The sequence below is a fragment of the Boleophthalmus pectinirostris genome, unplaced genomic scaffold, assembly GCF_026225935.1.
Source record: "Boleophthalmus pectinirostris isolate CB_2022bp ecotype Guang Dong unplaced genomic scaffold, ASM2622593v1 HiC_scaffold_6, whole genome shotgun sequence".
Lineage (NCBI taxonomy): Eukaryota > Metazoa > Chordata > Actinopteri > Gobiiformes > Gobiidae > Boleophthalmus > Boleophthalmus pectinirostris.
In genome coordinates this window covers 25,445,051-25,463,562 of record NW_026571447.1, presented here as the reverse complement: position 1 = coordinate 25,463,562, position 18,512 = coordinate 25,445,051, and the positions used below count along the sequence as shown (strand labels likewise).

Genomic DNA, 18,512 nt, shown 5'->3' with positions numbered 1-18,512 from the left:
GCTCCACTGCTGAGATAATCCCATTAACTGTGGCTGCTGTGGCACTGGCTCCCGGTCTGTCCCGGTCTGTGCGTGTGACCCCACAAGACATTAGCTGGCCCCAGAGGTCAAAGGGCACCCAAATTAAAATACACGTGAATCATTTATCAAATATGAGCGCTGTGGCTGCGCTCAGGAAACACTTAGTGTGAGTAATCGCCTGTCATGTCTCGCAATGCACCAATCACATTTCAGGTTTGGACACTGATGCATATTTACCAACCCATGTCCCAGCAAACCCAGGGACCGTTTTATTTTTGTTATTACTTATTGGTATGTTATAGCTGCCCATTGTTGTATTGCAATCTCATGGCAATAGTCACAATATACAACATACACATTGTTGGATAAGTGTTACAACAGACACATTACATAGTCTTTTTGTTGATCTGTGTTTAAAGATTTCCTCGAATCTTTTGTCTTTTTGCTTTTTTCATTCTGCTATCAGCTACAGTATTAGTATGCAGTGCTGTTCAGATTGGTTTGGTATCTACCTGACAATCCTCTACCTTTGGCACAAAAGCAAAAACTGTTTCATGTCTTCTTGTAGTTTGATTATTCAATCCTGTATGTATTTTATGTAGCCCTATTTCTTTGCACTGTACTTTCTAACACTATAACATGTTAAATTGAAGTCTACTTGTAAGAAAAAAGGAGGCAGATGCAGAATGTTATTGCAGTATTTGACATACAAAGAAGCTATGAAATAAGGCTGTAATTTACAAGCTCTTTAAACCTTTGTCATCTGAATACTAAAATAGAAGTTACAATGTAGAATAGAATGTAGTTCAATTAGTTAAATTCTCACATACGAGGCACATCTTCCTCATTGGTGGAAAACAAATAATCAGAGAGAACAAGTAGTCACACACAGCACAGCTTTTCTCACGGCTGGTGCTTTGCTAATTGCTGTCCATTATCACTTGTCCATTATCTGGATCTACACACATTAGCTTACCTTCTACCTTTAGCTGCAAAAAATATGTATTGATGTATTGGACGTGTGTTAAGTCAAGCTCATTTTAACAGCATTGTTGCAAAGATGGTGGCAATAAGTGGTGCAGCTATGGAGAACAAAAAGCATGTGATGATTGAAAGTAAAAAATGCTGTAGTGATCGAGCATCAATGGGAGTGAAGTGGGTATTTATTTTGGTCAATATTGAATTGAGTACAAAGCTTTTAGGTAATCATAGGTAATATGTGCACTCTGTGGCTATAATCTCAAATGTGGCAGAAGAAACACATATTTTTAAAAATTTATTACAATATTAAAATCAATATTTCCACCACATTATTAGCAGGTTTTGCTCTATCAGAAATGAATCATTGAGAGGAGGATGCACTCTGCTAAGGAAGTTGCAATGGTCTAAAATATCTTGCCGGGTAAATGTAAGATGTTTTGTGGTCTAAAGGAAAGAACAAATATATAGGTCTGTCACGAGAACAAATTTTGCTACAGAGAAATTTTGCACTACGTGATACTATTGAAACTACTTTATATCACTGATACAAAACGGGATAATCTCAGTTAGCCAATTTTAAATATACTGTATCATTACAAGGCTTGAGCTACAACAAATTTAACCATTAATTAACCAATAATTATCCATAGAAGTTATTTATTCTACCCTCTACAGCTCAAATCATATATTACACAAGTAATTAAAAAAAAAAAAAAAAAAAACTCCTCATAATTGCAAAGAAATTGTACACGCGATAAATATTGAGCCCCAAAATATTAGGTTCCAGCTTTCATATATTGAATCATAGGTAAACATAGTAATTATCATGACAGGTTTACAAATATGTTTCTTATCTGCTGGTTTTCTGTTTTAAAGTTGTATAGAATACCTCACCCACTTTTAACATCCATGTCTGCATTTACATTAGTGGTTCATGTACTTTCTTTTAAACAAAAAAAAACCTTTTCATTGCTGTATTCTATCAGGATTTACCTTTATAGAAAGTTAAAAGTAGTTTTGTTTTTTTCCCCCCCCCATATAACACCACTGTGAACCATAGCCAGTGTAGATTTGTTACAGTGTCCTCTCGACTTGACAGCTGGGACTATCCATATTTAAAAGTGCACATCTAATTATTTGACTGTATCTAATGCAGAGAAGACAAATATTCCCTGTTATTGGTTTTTGGAACAATATGGTGAGTGTGCTTATTGATCCACCCGGAGTCTTGAGGCGTTTGTCAATAACAGTAGATGAATCTAATTATGGTTCATCCGTGTCTCCCCAGTTAACTGTCAGCATGGGAGCCCTTAGCCTCTTTAAGCAGGCCATAACACGTGCACCCACACAGAGCTATCACAACATTAGGACAGTTGGCTTAGACACCCACCTACTCCCACCTACTCCCGTAAAGTGATGACGAAGTACAGACAGCTGTGATGGGCCTGGGTAAGTCACTGTCTTCATTTAGGTAATTACACACTGTCCTTTCTTCAACAGAACTGTAGTGTTGTGTAAGGTGGTGCACAAAAAGGGATGGTATAAGATGTTTTTGTACTCTTTTAAAATACATGAATTGCAATAATAACCGATCTGCTGTTTAACTATCTAAATAACAACAAAAAAACAAATATGGCCAAACTTGTTCTTGTAATCTGAGATATTGATTCAAATTTGGTCACCACTTAACAAATGGCTGGGTATATCTGTAAAAAATGTAAACAACTGTGAAGACTATATTATTTTTTCACCTGACAATTTTATCTTTACTGTTTTATAGAATACACAATGTTTTTTACACATAATTATCTGTAATACAATGACCAGAAACTGTTTTGTATTATTTTTACTTATCCCAGAAATTGTCACAATATTTCACAAATCAAAAAGCTTGAAATTAAATGTATTTTACTAAGGGATAACAGATACAGTTCAGACCCATTCCCATGTTACTTGTTCCCATGTAACCATCACTAACCCCTGGCACTATTTATTTACCGTGGATCCAGACGTGGCCTCCCGTGAACAAACAAGTCTTACCCATCAGCCCCCTCTCCCTCCTCCCCTCTCACCCCCACACACTCCAACATGTTTGCTCTCTCTCTCTCCGTCACCCCCTGAGCCGTGTGCATAACCGTTTAGGGACTCCCCTGTCTCCGCAGGTTTTTCCAGCGAAAGTCATTTGAGCTTGAAGTCTGTGTGTGTGTGGCCAGCGCGGCACTTCATCAAGGGTGAAGAGTCCCAGCTATCACACATGTATCAGTGGGTCTGATAAAGCCCTTGGCCCGGGTCCCTGCTCGGCAACATCCCATCATAAATAAAGGCAACAGAAAAGAGGCCTTTGTCACTGTTTATCTGCTCGCCTTTTCTCCTGCGCCCTTGATTTCCTCTTCAGAAAATTGATGCACCCTTAAATTGAAGCCGAGAGTCTGACAGGTAATGGTTAGTCTGATAACTGCTCCGATTTCATCAAGCGCGTTTTTCTTTTTTCTTTGTGTGCAATTGTTGGAACTTTGAGCTAGATTACCTGTCATCTAGTGCATCAGATAAAAATGCAGAGTTGAGTAGATATGGCCAATACAGCAGCAGGAACAGATTGGGAGAGAAAGATTGGGATGTTGAAGACAGAAAGAAGACACAAATGAACATTTCACTGATAAAGTGCTAGTACAAAAATGTAAGATTGATACATTTATACATGATTTGCACAAAACACATTTTTTTAAGTGCTTTATAGCTAATATATAGAATGACATAAACCATTTTAAATTCACATGTCATGAGTTCAGTAGCTTTAACACTGTTTAGCTGTTATGTCCATTACTTTCACTGTCTGAAAAAGGGCTTGACCCCGAAATGTCACATAGTGGTGTCATTAAGATAAAAATTTGGGAACTCCAAAGAACTACAATGTGGATCTGTTTTTTGCACATTACTTTCACTGTCTCTATGGAATAAAATAAATTTAAATAGGTAGAATCTGCAGCAGTAGTTTTTAGATTTCCTTTTTTTTTTAAAACCATGCCAGTCTGCTGTCTGAAATTCCAACATCGGCACCAACTGGGATAAAACATTGAAGGAATACATTTACAGGAGTGATTTTATTTTTCAGGTAATTTACAACCGGTTTCTCAGACTGCAGTTACAAACACTCAAAATATTCAAAATCTTCCATTGGCTTTTATTGTTTATCGGGGAAAATTATTTGGTGTGTGATTCATTGATTATTTGTCAGCCCAAGTCTTTAAAAGTCCAATCTGAATTAGCTCCATCAGAGTGGTGGAGCCCAACAGAGCTGAAATCTTTGGCAGATGCCTGGCTGCAATTTTTCTCAGCGATTATGGCATTATGGACACTCGGTTAGAGTTACATAAAACATGAATATTTTTGACTGCGAGATTTTCCTGACGAGAGAAACAGCTGTGCGGGCCTTACAATGCATTAAGTATTTGGTCCCTTTTAGATGGTGAAATTGTGCATGAAATGTTGCTGGCGCGGGCTTCTCTCGAGCTGGACTGATTAGGCAACATCTGTTACATTGGGAGAAACCCGTGTCGCTCCTAATTAGCTGTCAGGCTGGGGCTACGTTGTGCCTGATGGTGCGGGTGCTGCCACAGGTTCCTCTCCTCGTCCCGTCACCTGCTCACCCCCTCCCCCCTCCTCTACCCCTCTCTCCCCCCTCCCCTCTCGTCCCACACACGCACACACACACTCATCAGCTGTAATTAGAGGGCAGCGTCTACACAAAAGACTGAACCCGGAGCCAGCCTATAGAGCCCATCTGTTAGAAAGGACCAGTAACTTTCTTCCACTCGCTGTGCTATGCCTCTTTCTATTACTTTCATATAAACACAAGCCTGTTTACTTTTTTCCTTCTTACATGAAAGGAAATCACTATCTGTGCTTAAATGATGAGAAATTCCGCTGTCCCTATTGCGGACGCACGGTGAATACGTATTGACAAATGCAGTGTTAAAGCAATGATACTTAAACGGTAAAATCAATGCAGACAAATGAACCATGAGACAGGGATCTACTAATGAAGCATGGCTCACAGAGTTTATGTTTTGTTCTTTCAAATGTGATTAAATATCGGAAATTTATTGTTCTTCAATTCTAAGACCAACTTTTGTAATGAGCTGTAACAATTCAAACATATCACTTCTTTTAACTTTAACTTCAATGGATCATATAGTATATTTCCTAAAGCATTTTGTATTTGGTGGTAATAAATATTGCGATTACTTGAGTACAATATCGTTTGCAATATTGACAGTATGCTTTTTTAACAAATAACTCATCTCACTTCATCTGATTCTGCTAAACTTTTTTTACAGCAAACTTCAGCAAACAACCATTAACATTGCACCTTGGTCAATCCAATTTAAAAATACAAAATAAAATTCCCTCATGGTTTTGGGGCAATCGTTTTTTCAAAAACAATTTTTCTTCTGCCTCAACCTGTGAAGCCAAAGCCATAAACTCATTTCCTATTCATCATTATGGCAGTGATGTGTGCTTCCTTTTTCCATTCATAAAACGGAGCCAGACAACATACACATCTGTCCCCTGTGGCAAATCTGACAAGTTCACCTCCAGAGCTGCGAGTCTGCGAGGGAAACTACTGGAGCTGTGCCTCAAGGCAGGAGATGACACACAAAGATAAGGCTAAGTGCTCACTGCAGACTCCTCATCACAACTTAAGCAATGTCCTGCCATTCTACCTTAAAGAGTTAAATGAGAGAGTTTAAAGTGCTGCTTTTGAGAGCTTCTGTCACATTCACAGAGAATTAGCAACTTTTTTCTTATGTCGGAAGCTCATGTTCAGAAGCCACACACTTAAACATTTCATCGGGGTTAAGACTATCTGCTGAGTGATTAATACTCTAATAAACTACTAAAATGTAACTATATGTGAGTGATGGGCCTGTGAGAAAGGGCCACTGCCTGTACTGTATTTGACTGAGTGCTATTAATTACCTATTTATAGTGTGAGGACTTTTGACCATTCAAAAGATCTAATATTTTGTTTTGAATCGTTAATGGCAACAGCATTTATTCATCACTCTCTAACCTATAAATAAACTACAAAGCACAACATATTTTAAGGAGTATAACTTATGCTTGATAATTTCTTTGCTGACATCACATAATATCAATTGTTACTCACAATAGGCAACATTTATTTAATAAGATCCAATATGATCACAATTTAATAAATAAACATGAAATCTTTAAGGCTTTGTCATTTGACATTGAATACACTGAATACAGTTGTAACTTATGACTAACTTAATCCCACATTTTCACTAAGATGCCTTAAATATGTCCAACATAATCAATACCTGGAGGCAAAAGTTGGCAGAGGAAAATATTTGTCTATAAAATGGTCTGTAGGCAGTCACAATTCTACCAGGAGCAAATTGTGGGTGACCAAGAATGACAGGCCTGAGAGAATGTCACAGCAATTGTGGCCATCACAGAGAGATGATGGCTGATTGCTGCTGGTTCGCCCTGAATCCATCCAGGAGGACACCCGGCCTCATCTATGGCCCAACCTTTGGCGCTGACATTTAAAGTGTTGATTTTGGAGCACTTATGCTAATTGTTGTAATTTTCCTGATGAAGCGCCATTCTGATACCTTGATGTGGCCAAGATAGTTTTACATTTTCTATGCGCTCCTCTTTGCCATTTGCACCGCGCAGTGTCAGAGCGGAGTGCTACTGAAAGCAGACAAAATTGCAAGCAAATTGCATCAGATTGCCAACATTGTGAAAAGGTAAATTGCTTGCAAATCTATTTAAACCACTGGCCTATTTTCATCAGCTATGGTACTTGGTATTCATGATTGCTTAATTGGCGACCTTTTCTATTGTGTAGTGCTTTATGTAGCGATGGAAAACGATCTTTACCAAACCAATTACCCTTTTTTCCTCCTCGCTACTACATTAGAGCTGCGATTGCAACAACTAGTCTTTTGTAAATGAACTTTTGGTTTCACAGAATAAAGTGGCATTTGTTTGATATGATGTTGTAGGAAACACGTCTAAAAGATTTTTTCCCCATTCCATCTGCGCGTGACAGTAATAGGCTGATAATAGTATATGTATGAGAAGAAATATTTTGTCACAGTGCCAATCACTAGCTTTGCCTGTTTAAAAGCCCTTAGTTTATTTATTCCAACAAGCAAATTGGTGAAAAGGTAGTCTGCAATTTCACGTGAAACCATTTAAATGTGAAAATTGTGACGTTAGGGCAAAAAGGGGGGAGAAGTAACCCCTTTCTCTTCATACATTACTGACACAATAAATGTTATGGTGCAGCAGTTAACCTGTACAACCAGTGGTATTTGTTTTATTGATAACTTGGATATTTGATCATGGAACTATTTTGACATCAGTTACGACAAATGTTATTAGCCTTGTCTAAACTATTTCAAATCATTTATAGTTGTAGTGGAATTCAACATCTAGTTTATAGAATAGATATTGTTGATAAAATCTAATATAATGAAGCAATGTTATTGTAGTTACCACATGGAGAGATTGCTAAACAGTTTTTAAAACAAACCAATATGAATAGACTACTTACTGTGTAGACATTCAGTTCTTAATTAATTCCATCCAATCCTGCTGCTAATAATGAAATAGACTACATAAGACACAGTGTCCTCCATAGATTTTCTTGTTTATTAAACCCGTTCTTGTCTCTATGCTCCCTCTGTCCCACAGGCCAATAGAATTAACCCTGGATTAACCCACCAGGCCGCAATGTACGGTAATGGCTTTGGCTGATGACTGTGTCTGTGCCCAGTGCCAGGTACCATGCAGTCGTGGGGGGGGCAGAGGGGCAGCCGGGCAGCAGAGTGGGGCAGTACGCGTGACTGAGGGCCATCTCTGCACAGCTGCTGGGCTTCGTGTGCCAGGATCAGGGCAAAGGTCGGGGCAGGATGGGCCTCTGCGATCAGGGGAGCTCCACACTTGAGTCTGGTTTAGGCTCAGAAAACATGGAAAAGAAATGGCAGGGGGAGGACATACTTGGACCCTTACTGAGTTATATAAATGGTTTTGACCATGCTAGCACATCTAATTTTTGAAAACATTGAAACAATGATTTCAAGTTAAAATCCAGTTTTCTAACAGTTTAATTTAGTCTTTTCTATTTTAATTTTCTTGCTTTTTTACTGGATAAATTTCCTGGCACAGTCCTCTGTTTATCTGGACTGAGTAACCACAGTCCTTTTTGATTGCTAACGTTTATAGAAAATAATGTTGGCTCACTCAGGTTTTCTCAGGTTTGCATGGACTGGAACTTTTAAAAGCACATTCAGAAAGACACTATAAAAATAAAATTGGGTGCAATCTGTTTAGAGGAATCACACAATTGAATGATAAAATTAACACTGATGAGCCAAATTAAAGTTTTTTTCAAAACAGGAGCCAGAAGACAATGCGAGTCCATAAACTTTTTTTTAAGTTCCTCTTCAGTAACTTTTTATCAGTTTGATTATATTATTCACAATTCTAATCTTTTTAGGGAATTTTATTAAAAGAACTTGTCATCCTTATCAACACTGGGGTTTCCATGTTTGTATATCTAATATATCTGACATAGGTCACATAGGATAAATATTAGTTTTTTTCCCCGTGCCAATTAGCTATTTGGACACTAAAGCCTTTTGCTGTGCATGTTTGTGGGTGTGGCTGACAGGGGTCTCCTCTCTGAATGGGGATGTGGACATTCTCAAGGAGGGGGCTGTATATTTTGTCTGAGTCAGGGCAAAGCTGATTGATCTCTGAGAGTAAAATCAATAAGAAGACGCTGTCATTTTTGTAAAGGATGAGTCGGGGACAGAAAATAAATGAAAATTCATCTTAGATTTTCACACATAACCGAGGCATTGTGTTCAGGGCTTCAACCACAGGTGCCCAATATCTCTAAGTATGCTGTACAGTATATATTAAATTCAACACGTCGTGTAATAGAGCTATACATATTTTTTCTTTGATCATGTGTGTACATTTTTTATTTAAAAAAAGTTTTAAAAAATGTGTTTTTTTTGTATTAGCATTTCAGCAAAAGTCTATAATAGATCATATTCACTTTTTATGGAGTGTGAGGGTTCCAAACAGTATATCCACAGATATTGTAGTCTGATGTAGATGTAGATGTTTTAATATTGTAGGTTCAAAGAATGAGTGTTTAGGCCTACACCAAATGACTTTTCAGTTTAATTCTATATCTGCATATATTGTTTTCCATTGTGAGTTTCCAATTTAATATTTTTTGACCTTTAGCAAATTTCCTTTTTTCTATATAAAGCTTTGTTTTTCATGCAGCCTGTCCAAAAACCTGCAGTGTTGTGTATTTCATGTGTGAAATGTGACGTTTGCCCTTGCACCCCCTCTGTGTCATGATTCCTGATTAATCCCTTTGATTATTTCCTGAGGTAAATCACTCCAGGCCTTGATTAGATCAGGACTTTGAAAACCATTGTCTTTCTTGCATGTCCCTTATCAGAACTAATGCAGCGGCCACAGTCATTTGTCTTGAGTTGTTACAGGGAATAAAGACCGCCACACTTTTCCTCGTAGCGGAAATATTGCCTAAAGATTAATTTACTACTTTTCATCTCCTCAGTTTACCGTGGGCCTCGTCTCCTGTGATATTTTTCATGCTTAGATATGCTGTTTTTACTTATTTATTCGTGTTTCACCTTGATCTTCTCATCTATTATATTACACTTCCACTGAGCACACGCAGAATATAGTCCTTGTGGCCTTATTGGATTGATGGCTGGAGAAACCATTGCATAATATCAGCTTTCACAAAGGCCATTTTTCACCAGCTGCGTTTCATCTGATCAGGACTCGTATCTCCTGCAGTGTCTTTGTTCATACCCTTGTGCTTTCTGTCTACAGCATTACAGGGTCTACTCTGGGGTTTATCAGCACCCATCTCTAATCTGTCAGATGTGACCGCAGATCCACTCATCACCCGCTGTCTGCACCGCTCAGCTGAGCCATTAGGGGCGCCAGGCTGGAACACTGCTCTGAATGTACAGCCGCCCTATGGGTCAGGGGATTGGAGCAGCCCTGTGAGGTACAACACTCAGAGATCAAGATGAACTAAAGGAAGTTTGTGTTAATAATTCTATACATTCATTTTCAAGATGATGATGCTGTAATAGTAATAGAACAGATTACCACATAACAACTTTGTGCTTAGTATTGCACGATAAAACTAAATTAGAGGTAATTTCTCTTTGATGCAGACGACAGAGCCCATATCAAACACGATCAGATGAAATAGTTTCTCAAGTCTTTCTTTAGGTCCTTATGCCGATGGGACTTCATTAGTTTGTGTTCCTACTCATTTAATTCACATTGACTAAGCAGGTTATCAAATTAAATCAAGCCTCTGTTAGGCCTGCCACTTGAGCCTTTAGGCCTGGCTTCATGTGTAAAATTGGCCAACAAGAGATTTGGGGGGGTGCTCTGCACGCCCCTGTCACGTCATCCTTGGCTCTCCTCAGGAGGCCCGTCCCGGGTCATGGCTTGTGGAGGGCCTGCCACAGGGCCACAGAGCAACAACACAGCCTCCAGCTGGGCAACTTATTACAGCCCCCTCCCTCACCTGCCCCGGCCATTCACAACAACATCAAGCCATCACATATTCATGAAGCCTGTGTACGCCTGACACTAGCTTTGGCTGCTGATGCCGCTGGAGTTGGAGACTGAGACTGTGGAGGGTGAGTCTGCAGGTGGCTGTCACATCCGTAATTGCCTCATACTTCCCTCGGCAGCGTAAAATTGTTTTCATTATGTGTCATGCACACAGTGCCAGGCAAGGGCCCCTTGAGAGCATTCCCAAGTGCCAGAGGGAGGAGGCACTCCACTTAAACAGCCGCTTAGCTTCAAATACCAAGCAGCGAGAGGAGGAGGACAGGAGAGTGGGGAAAGGGGTGTGGAGAAAACAGAGGAAGCTCATCATTAACTGTGTTCGAACAACACCAGACAAGTGTGAGCTCATGCACAAAACCCAGGCCGAGCTGATCCTAAACATCTCAGTTACCAGGGGAGTATTGTGGATCTGCAGCCCACTGTGTGAGCTCCTGGAGGGCTTCCGTGCTCTGAGCGCGAGGGGGAGGGAGCACAAAAACAAGGCAATGAGCAAAAGAAAAGAGAAAAAGTTTCCACCTGACTGGAGTTCCCATGGTTTGCTGTGCAGGAGGGTAAGCAGGTTTGAGCAATAAACTCGCCTATTGTCTGGCAATAATGCTCAGTCAGGTCCCTCCATTGGGATTCAAGGGTGTCTTTTTCTCTGCTCCCTGCTCTGCACTAATCACAGACCTACTTTGTTTAATTGCAGCAAAAGGGAGAAAATGTGTTCAAGAAGTCATCCTAATCCCTCCCCTTTAGCCCCTGCTCCTGTGCCCTGCCCTGCTCTGCCTCTGCGCTCTGTGCCACCCCTTACTCCACTTTTAATGAATGTTGGAACTTTACAGAGACAACAAACAGCAGAACCCTGATAAATAAAGCCAGGAGCGGAGAGCCGCAGGCCTTGGCTGATCATCTGAGAGAAAAACACTTCCGCTGGATTTAAGCGCTGCAACAAGTGCCATTAGAGCGGCCTGTGCTGAGCTGTGCTGAGCTCACTCGGGGTAAATCTGCAGTGAGCTCACCCACTGGGCTCAGGCCTCACAATCATTATCCCTGCAAAAGCACGTCAAAGCTCACTCAATGGACACAAATTCGCTCCTTCTATTTTTCAATTGCAGATTTAGAAACTTAAGGTGCTGTGTATTGTACTTGATGACTCTGGGGTCACAGGCGCCAGGGGGGCAAGGAGGGGATTTATCAATCAGGACTGCACTCTTTCTAAAGCTGAATAAAAAGTGACCCATGAAGAGACAAACCAGTCCCCTTTTAACCAAAGGCTTTTCTTATTCATTAGATCCGGATCCTGGCGTCTCCTTTTCCACTGAACGAGCCTCCTCAAGCACAAAGCACTCCAAAAGATCCCTCCACCAAGGTTTAGGATAACGTCATCTACTACCTCTGTGAGTGAGTCCTCTCTGACACTCAGCTAGAAGCATTACATCAACGGCTTGTATTTTTTTCTGAAATATATTAAAATACAGTTTTTAAACAATGATTGCATTCCCCTCAAGAGTAGTTCAAAACACATAAAACAACAAACAAAATTGTGTCCACATTTGGTAATGCAACTTTGTTTCTATTAGATATTTTATTATTAGTTTAGTTTATATCTGTGTTTTGTTTATATTATTAAAGATTAGTTAATTCAGCACTTTTTTAAACATCAACTACAAAAAATACAACCGAAATGTTCCTTCTTTCCTCAGTTTTGAACAAACCACTCTAACTAAATGTAGCATTATTATCCTTTCTTATTCTTCTAAGTGAGTTTTCAGAAAACGCAAATAAAATCATTGACTTTCAAAAAATGAAGATTTAGTAGAAAATCTGCCCTAAATAAAGGACTCCCGCGTGACCCAGGGCAAGTCACTTAACCTCTGTCTTGATGGTCAGCGCTGGCCTCAAACACGAGACAGCTCCTCAGACTCTCAATGGTAGAAGACTTATTTTATGTTTAAATGTGTTTATCTCACAAACACTGAATATTGAAAATGTGCACTTATCCCAAACCTCTATATTTTTAAATTAAAACAATTCTTTTGCATATGAACTAAGGAAGGTTCCTCAATTTATATTTACATTGTTTGAGTTTTATTATTCCGTCCCCAGTTTGTCCCTAACTTTTGTAATTCTGCAATAGACTGTGGCGAGCCAATGAGAGCCATGGACGTTTGTGAATGTAGCATTATGACCCAATCACATTCTGTGCCTCTGAAAGACTGTTTAAATGGTTTGGTTTATTATTGGCCAGGAAGGCTAAAGGCTTCTGTCAGCGTTTGGGAGAGGGAATCACTGGCTCTTTACTGGACAGCTGTTCCGGCCTGAGCCCACTTTTCATATGGATATGTATGTTAATGACAGCCAATGGACTGGAGATGAAGAGGCCTGAGCTCTAGGCCCGCTCTTCTAAAGCCTCCACAAAAGGAGCAGTAAAGAGGCTGCAGTGGTGAAGCTCCCACTTTTGTGCTCTGAATTAGTTCTGCAAGCAATGAAAGTGATCTTTTCTGGACGACAGGGGAAGTCTGCCGATGGCTGGACCAGCTCATTAGCACAAAAGTCTGTTGGGACATATAATTGACTGATGCGGATCGGCCGGCTGTCACAACACAGGCCAAACTACTGTGGGATGGGCCCGCACAAAAAAACACCTTCCTTCCTGAGCTCACCTCTTTACATGGGGGACGGCCTCCTCTTCTTTAGGTGTCCTTCTGTTTACCTCCTCACGTTAATGTTGACACTGACAGCAAAAGCTAGTCGCTGTCAACACCATACACTACAATATTGATTTAGTTACATTTAGTATTTTGTCTAAAAAATATAAAATATTATCAGTAATTACACAACTCTTAAAAAACATGTTTGATATAGTATACATACATTGTGTGTTTTTCTCTGGCTTCTCTCCTCTTTTTTCCCTCTGATATGTCGACTACAGCAGCAACATGCTTAGTGCACCAGAAGTCCCTAATGGCTGCATCATGGTTAAATTGACTGGAAAATGGTGTTTTAATTTCCATGTTAATTGAAATGGACTAATTGTTAATATATTCTGAGCAAAGTAGCAAAATGGAATACATTTCCAAAAATGTAATCCATTTGGAAATGCTTTGCTGACTTTCATGATTTTGAGTGTTTGCTTGAATGTGTTTTTAAAATTAATTATTAAGCCATTCAATGCCAGGCTTGTATTTATATGCATAAGACGTATCAAGTTTATTTCACTCACATTGTAAAGAAGTCCACAAAAACAATTGTTATTGTTTTTTCATTTTTTGCCAAAGGATTTTGTCAAGCAGCTAAATAGGGTATTCTTCATGGTCTCCCTTCTTTACAGCCAACTATAGAAATTAGCCCTACGTTTCTCGGCTCTCACACATGGATACACACGCTTGCATGGACACAAGAAAAATTTCTTTTCTTCTGTCAGCATTCCTGGCCAACAATGGCTAGATTAGTGGACGTGAGGGCCCCCTCGGGGGCATGTATTGTGGCACAGAATACCCTCGGCAGGAACAGCTGGTAGGGGTTAATGGCTACTGAACCTCTCAGCCGGAGCCCTTTCTCTATTGTGTGTTCCGCTCATGGGAAGGAAGGAGGCCGCTGACAGCTCTGGGTGTGAGGAGCCCTGCGAACAGCGCCGGGTCACCCCAGAGGGAGAGGGTGGGGGCGGGGTGCAGGCACAGGGTGGTAGCATGGTGGCAGCGGGGACCAGTGCTGCACATCAACACAGTAGAATTAGCAGCAGTGTATATTCAGCACCTGACAATAAGGGCAGCAGTGGGAGGGGCCTACTGTATCCAGGGGCGTGATGGTAATGACAGTGAGGAGGGGCGGAGGTGGACAACATCAACACCTCATATAATGTCATGAAATAGCACAGGCGGCTACAACTGTTTCAATGAGCTACTTGTTGAACAAACTGCCTTTATTCTTTATCCTTACTGGGCTGGCAGGTCTTGTTTTAACATGACATTTGACCAGGATTGTTCAGACATGTGAAACTAATTTGAACTAAAACAGAGATATGTGTGAAGTGTTATAGAGTCACATAATGTGGTTAATAATATTAGTTAATGACCATACAGTGATCCCAAGTCACTGTTATAGTTTACAGTGTCATTTTAATATGTTAAAATCTTACCATCGACCTCTGTACATTGGCTTTAAGTTCCTCTATCTCTCTGTGTCCGTGTGTGTGTGGGCATGTCTGTCAGGGCCGGAGGGAGCTGTAATCCCCCCGGTGGGTCGCCCCCCGCTGGGCTGAGCCTGCACACCCGGGCCCCGCTCATTAGACAGCTGATTATGATAGTGCGGTGTGATGTTTAATCGGCTCTGACACCTGATTCGGCCCTGTTACAAATCCTGTCATGCAAATTGAGCCATTTGTGTTTGTTTGATATGGAGAGATGGGCTATGAAATGAAAAGATTAGCCCACAAAAACGCAGCGCAGTAGGGGACCTGTGGCCTATGCTCCTGCCTCCGCTGTGATTACAAAGATGACAACATGCATCTTTTTATCCTCTGCTGTAGTGTATCATGTTGCATTAATTTAACATGCTTTTTTTCTCTTTAAATAGGAAATCACAAAGCCCTATGCCAGGAATATCTGCTTTACCATCCCTATCACATCCTCCCTTTTGTTTAGACTTTATAGCATGTTTCGTAAATTGCTTCATACATGAAATATTTCCAGAGCAGAAAGAAATTGCGATTGTGCCTTTTCATAGTCACCGAAAAGGAATCATCTGCAGAGCACAAGTGGAACCCCAAAACAAATTGCTGATCTGACTGTTGTATTGAATTGAATTGAAATTGTAGCAAGATGTCGACAGTGGGGATTTAATGCAGGATGTTATTTTTCACTATAGACACTTGTTTTAAGATGACCACTTCTCAACCATGGCTCAAAAAATGACTGCTCAAACAAGTCTACTCAAGCATTTTTATAGTAAACATTTCATTTCTTCACCCTCTCTTGAGATGTCTTTGTCACTGCTTGTAGCTCGGGGCTTAATCTGAAAGACAAACTGTCCCCAAAGCATCTGCAAGGCAATATGTTCTCTTAAATGCCTTGTCAGTCTACTTTAAACAGCTGATGTGTATCTTGAGGATTACATTACCCCAAACAATGTCTTCTTTTCCACTATTGTGTAAATTAAATGCTTCTATGATTTCTCTGGCAGGCAACCAGAAGTCAGCTCTTGTGAATTATGGCAGCAGCAGTCTTTAATGTGAGTCAATGGAAACCCTACCTGTTTTTACAAGTTGTCTCGGGTGCCGAAAAACACCTGTGCAGCTGAGAAAGTGCCTCATTGTTGGGCCCTTACCTGCGTCGTAAAGACACCCGGTTTGCTGAATCACTCACTCTTCCTGGCGCCACTGGGCTGACACACAGTTCCTGCCAATACACAGACAGCCATGACTGATGTAGGCCACTTTAGCTTTTAGTAATGTTAGTGGAGATGTGTTTTGCTGGGACAGGTAGCATGTTTCTAGATTTATTTTTACTTATAGCTTCCGCTGGTTGTGCAAAAAAGTTCTGTGACTTCAATTCTTTTTACTATAATAGATTGGGTTTTCAGTGATGATATAAACATTTGTTGTAGTAGTAGATGGGATGTAACAATATCCAAATCTCTTGGTACGATATTATCAAGATATGCATCTCACGGTACAATATTTATTGCAGTATATTGGAGAGGCGAATATAATTGTAGATAGGACACTTTTTTGCTTTAAAAATACCTTGACAAGATTTTGGTGTGAATTATTTCTGTCATAATCCCAAAAATTCAAGTAAAAAAGATATTTCTTCATGTTGAATCATGGGATATATAGTTTCCTATGTTTGTAAGCTGTTGCTACTATAAAACCATGCATTTAAGCAAAGGAATTTGTATTTCGATATATTGTTGACAGTCCACAATATTGTGAGATTTTTGACCATACGATATTGCGATATTTCGGTTATTGTTACATCCCTAAGTAGTAGTATCAGATGGCACACTTGTCTCCATGGAGAGGCTATTACTTGCCAGAAATGTTCAACAGTATGGCTTTAAAATATAACACATGAATAGTATTAATAGGTGTTTTACTGCTTCAAAATATTTTGGAAAAAGCGTTCTTGTTATAGGCCTCTCCACAGATCTGGCCTTAACTTTGACTGGTGGTGTCACTTGTGTGTCTTTGTGGATAAGTTCAGTGTCATACTGTGGAACATTCCAAGCAAAGCAAAACAAAACAGACTTGGTGCTCGCAGACAAACTCTCACAACCACTTACATGTATATAGTGCCTGTTTAAATATGCAAATCATTTGTGGCATGAATACTTTTCAAACAGCTTTCAGCACATAAAGATTGAACGCTGTACTTCTTGTAAACGTTTAAACACAATTTGACTTATTTTCAGCGTATGTTACTGTCGTCTTCATAGTCAGTGTGAAAGTGACTTGCTCTTCTCGTCTCGATATAAATGTAACTGTTTTGCCAAAGTGCCCAGAATATTGTAAAGTTATCGATTGCGTGTCATGTTCGCAGGGCTCCTTATTGATGGTCTGAGAATGTGAAAGTAGCCCGCAACCTGGATGTAAAGATCAGGATTTATTGCCCCGAATCTCTTGAACAATTTTATCAAAAGCCCATTCCGCTGTGACATTTTTTTTTCTCTCATAAATCAGAGAGAGGAAATCTATGAGTGGACAGTAGTGAGAGATAGATGAGAGTTGGGATGAGAGGGTCAGCAGAGATTTTTCACCGCTCCGTCCCGTCACAGGCGAATACCCACTCCTTCACCTTTATGAATTGGTCTTTTACTGACTCCTCTGGCTTTTAATTTGTCCCAAACGCTTAGAAAAAAACAGCACATCTAGACTTTGCTCATAAGATAATGTATTGATTGTTAAGTGCATTGGGTTCCTGGCTTATATTAAGAAAACTTTAGATAAATGAATCTTGGGAAATGTTTTTTAAAATCCGTTTTAGTATCCTGAATGTGATCCAAGTTTTTGAGATATAAGAATTAGCCAAGTGTAAATTTAAATAAGCTAGCAGGGAGTTAAAAGAAAAAACAAGTTGACAAGGGAGTAATGGATGGTAATTTTAGGCAGCAAAGCAACCTTATTCTTAGGCAAAACCACAGTGCTTTTCTAAACAAGAATATAAGGTTGTATTTTGTAATCATTTATCATTAGTTTTAGAGTAGACTATACATATAAATGCTGAAATATAGGTAAATGTATAGATAAACTATGATGATGTGCAAAAGTTTAAGGTTTTAAAGAGTACTTTGATAAATACATTATTTTTTGTTATGAATATATGAGTAAAAATGATTCATTTTGAGTGTGAACCCTTTTGAGATAACAAATATTTATAATAAAAATGACAAATGATTAGCTTTGAACTATTATGTTTTATGTATGGACTTCGTCTCTGAATGTTAAAATGTCTCTAGATACCGCAAAAGACAAAAGATGCACCATTTTGTATAGACCCAGTATTCCGTGGTTACTTCTACAAAAACTAATATTGTAAACTACTATTGACCCTGGGCATTTCTGTACTACACTGCTTTCTCGTCATAGGAAAGATTTATCCTTGTGACATTACCATCTCAGTGCAGTGTACAGTAATCCAGCCAGTCAGCTCTGATTAAAGGCCTTCATTTGAGATGCGTCCATGTAAAGCAGGAGCCTCAAATATCACACTGACCTTGGGCTGTGCTGATCCATCTCTGCCTGTCACTCTGGGTTCACATAGGATTCCTCAATACAACATTTACCTGTATACTTAAAATGTATAGTCAAAAGAATTGCTTGTATTAATAATAATCACATACACACA

The 18,512-nt window shown here is 39.6% G+C and overlaps 1 long non-coding RNA gene across 1 annotated transcript in view; it reads left to right on the top strand.

The window, feature by feature from the left end:
• Positions 1–18,512, top strand: part of LOC129411793 (uncharacterized) — a 47,933-nt gene that overhangs the window by 18,592 nt on the left and 10,829 nt on the right. Inside the window, exons 4-5 of the long non-coding RNA XR_008633458.1 lie at positions 9,925–10,105; positions 11,960–12,065. This is a non-coding gene — a long non-coding RNA (uncharacterized LOC129411793). The remainder of the gene's footprint in view (positions 1–9,924; positions 10,106–11,959; positions 12,066–18,512) is intronic.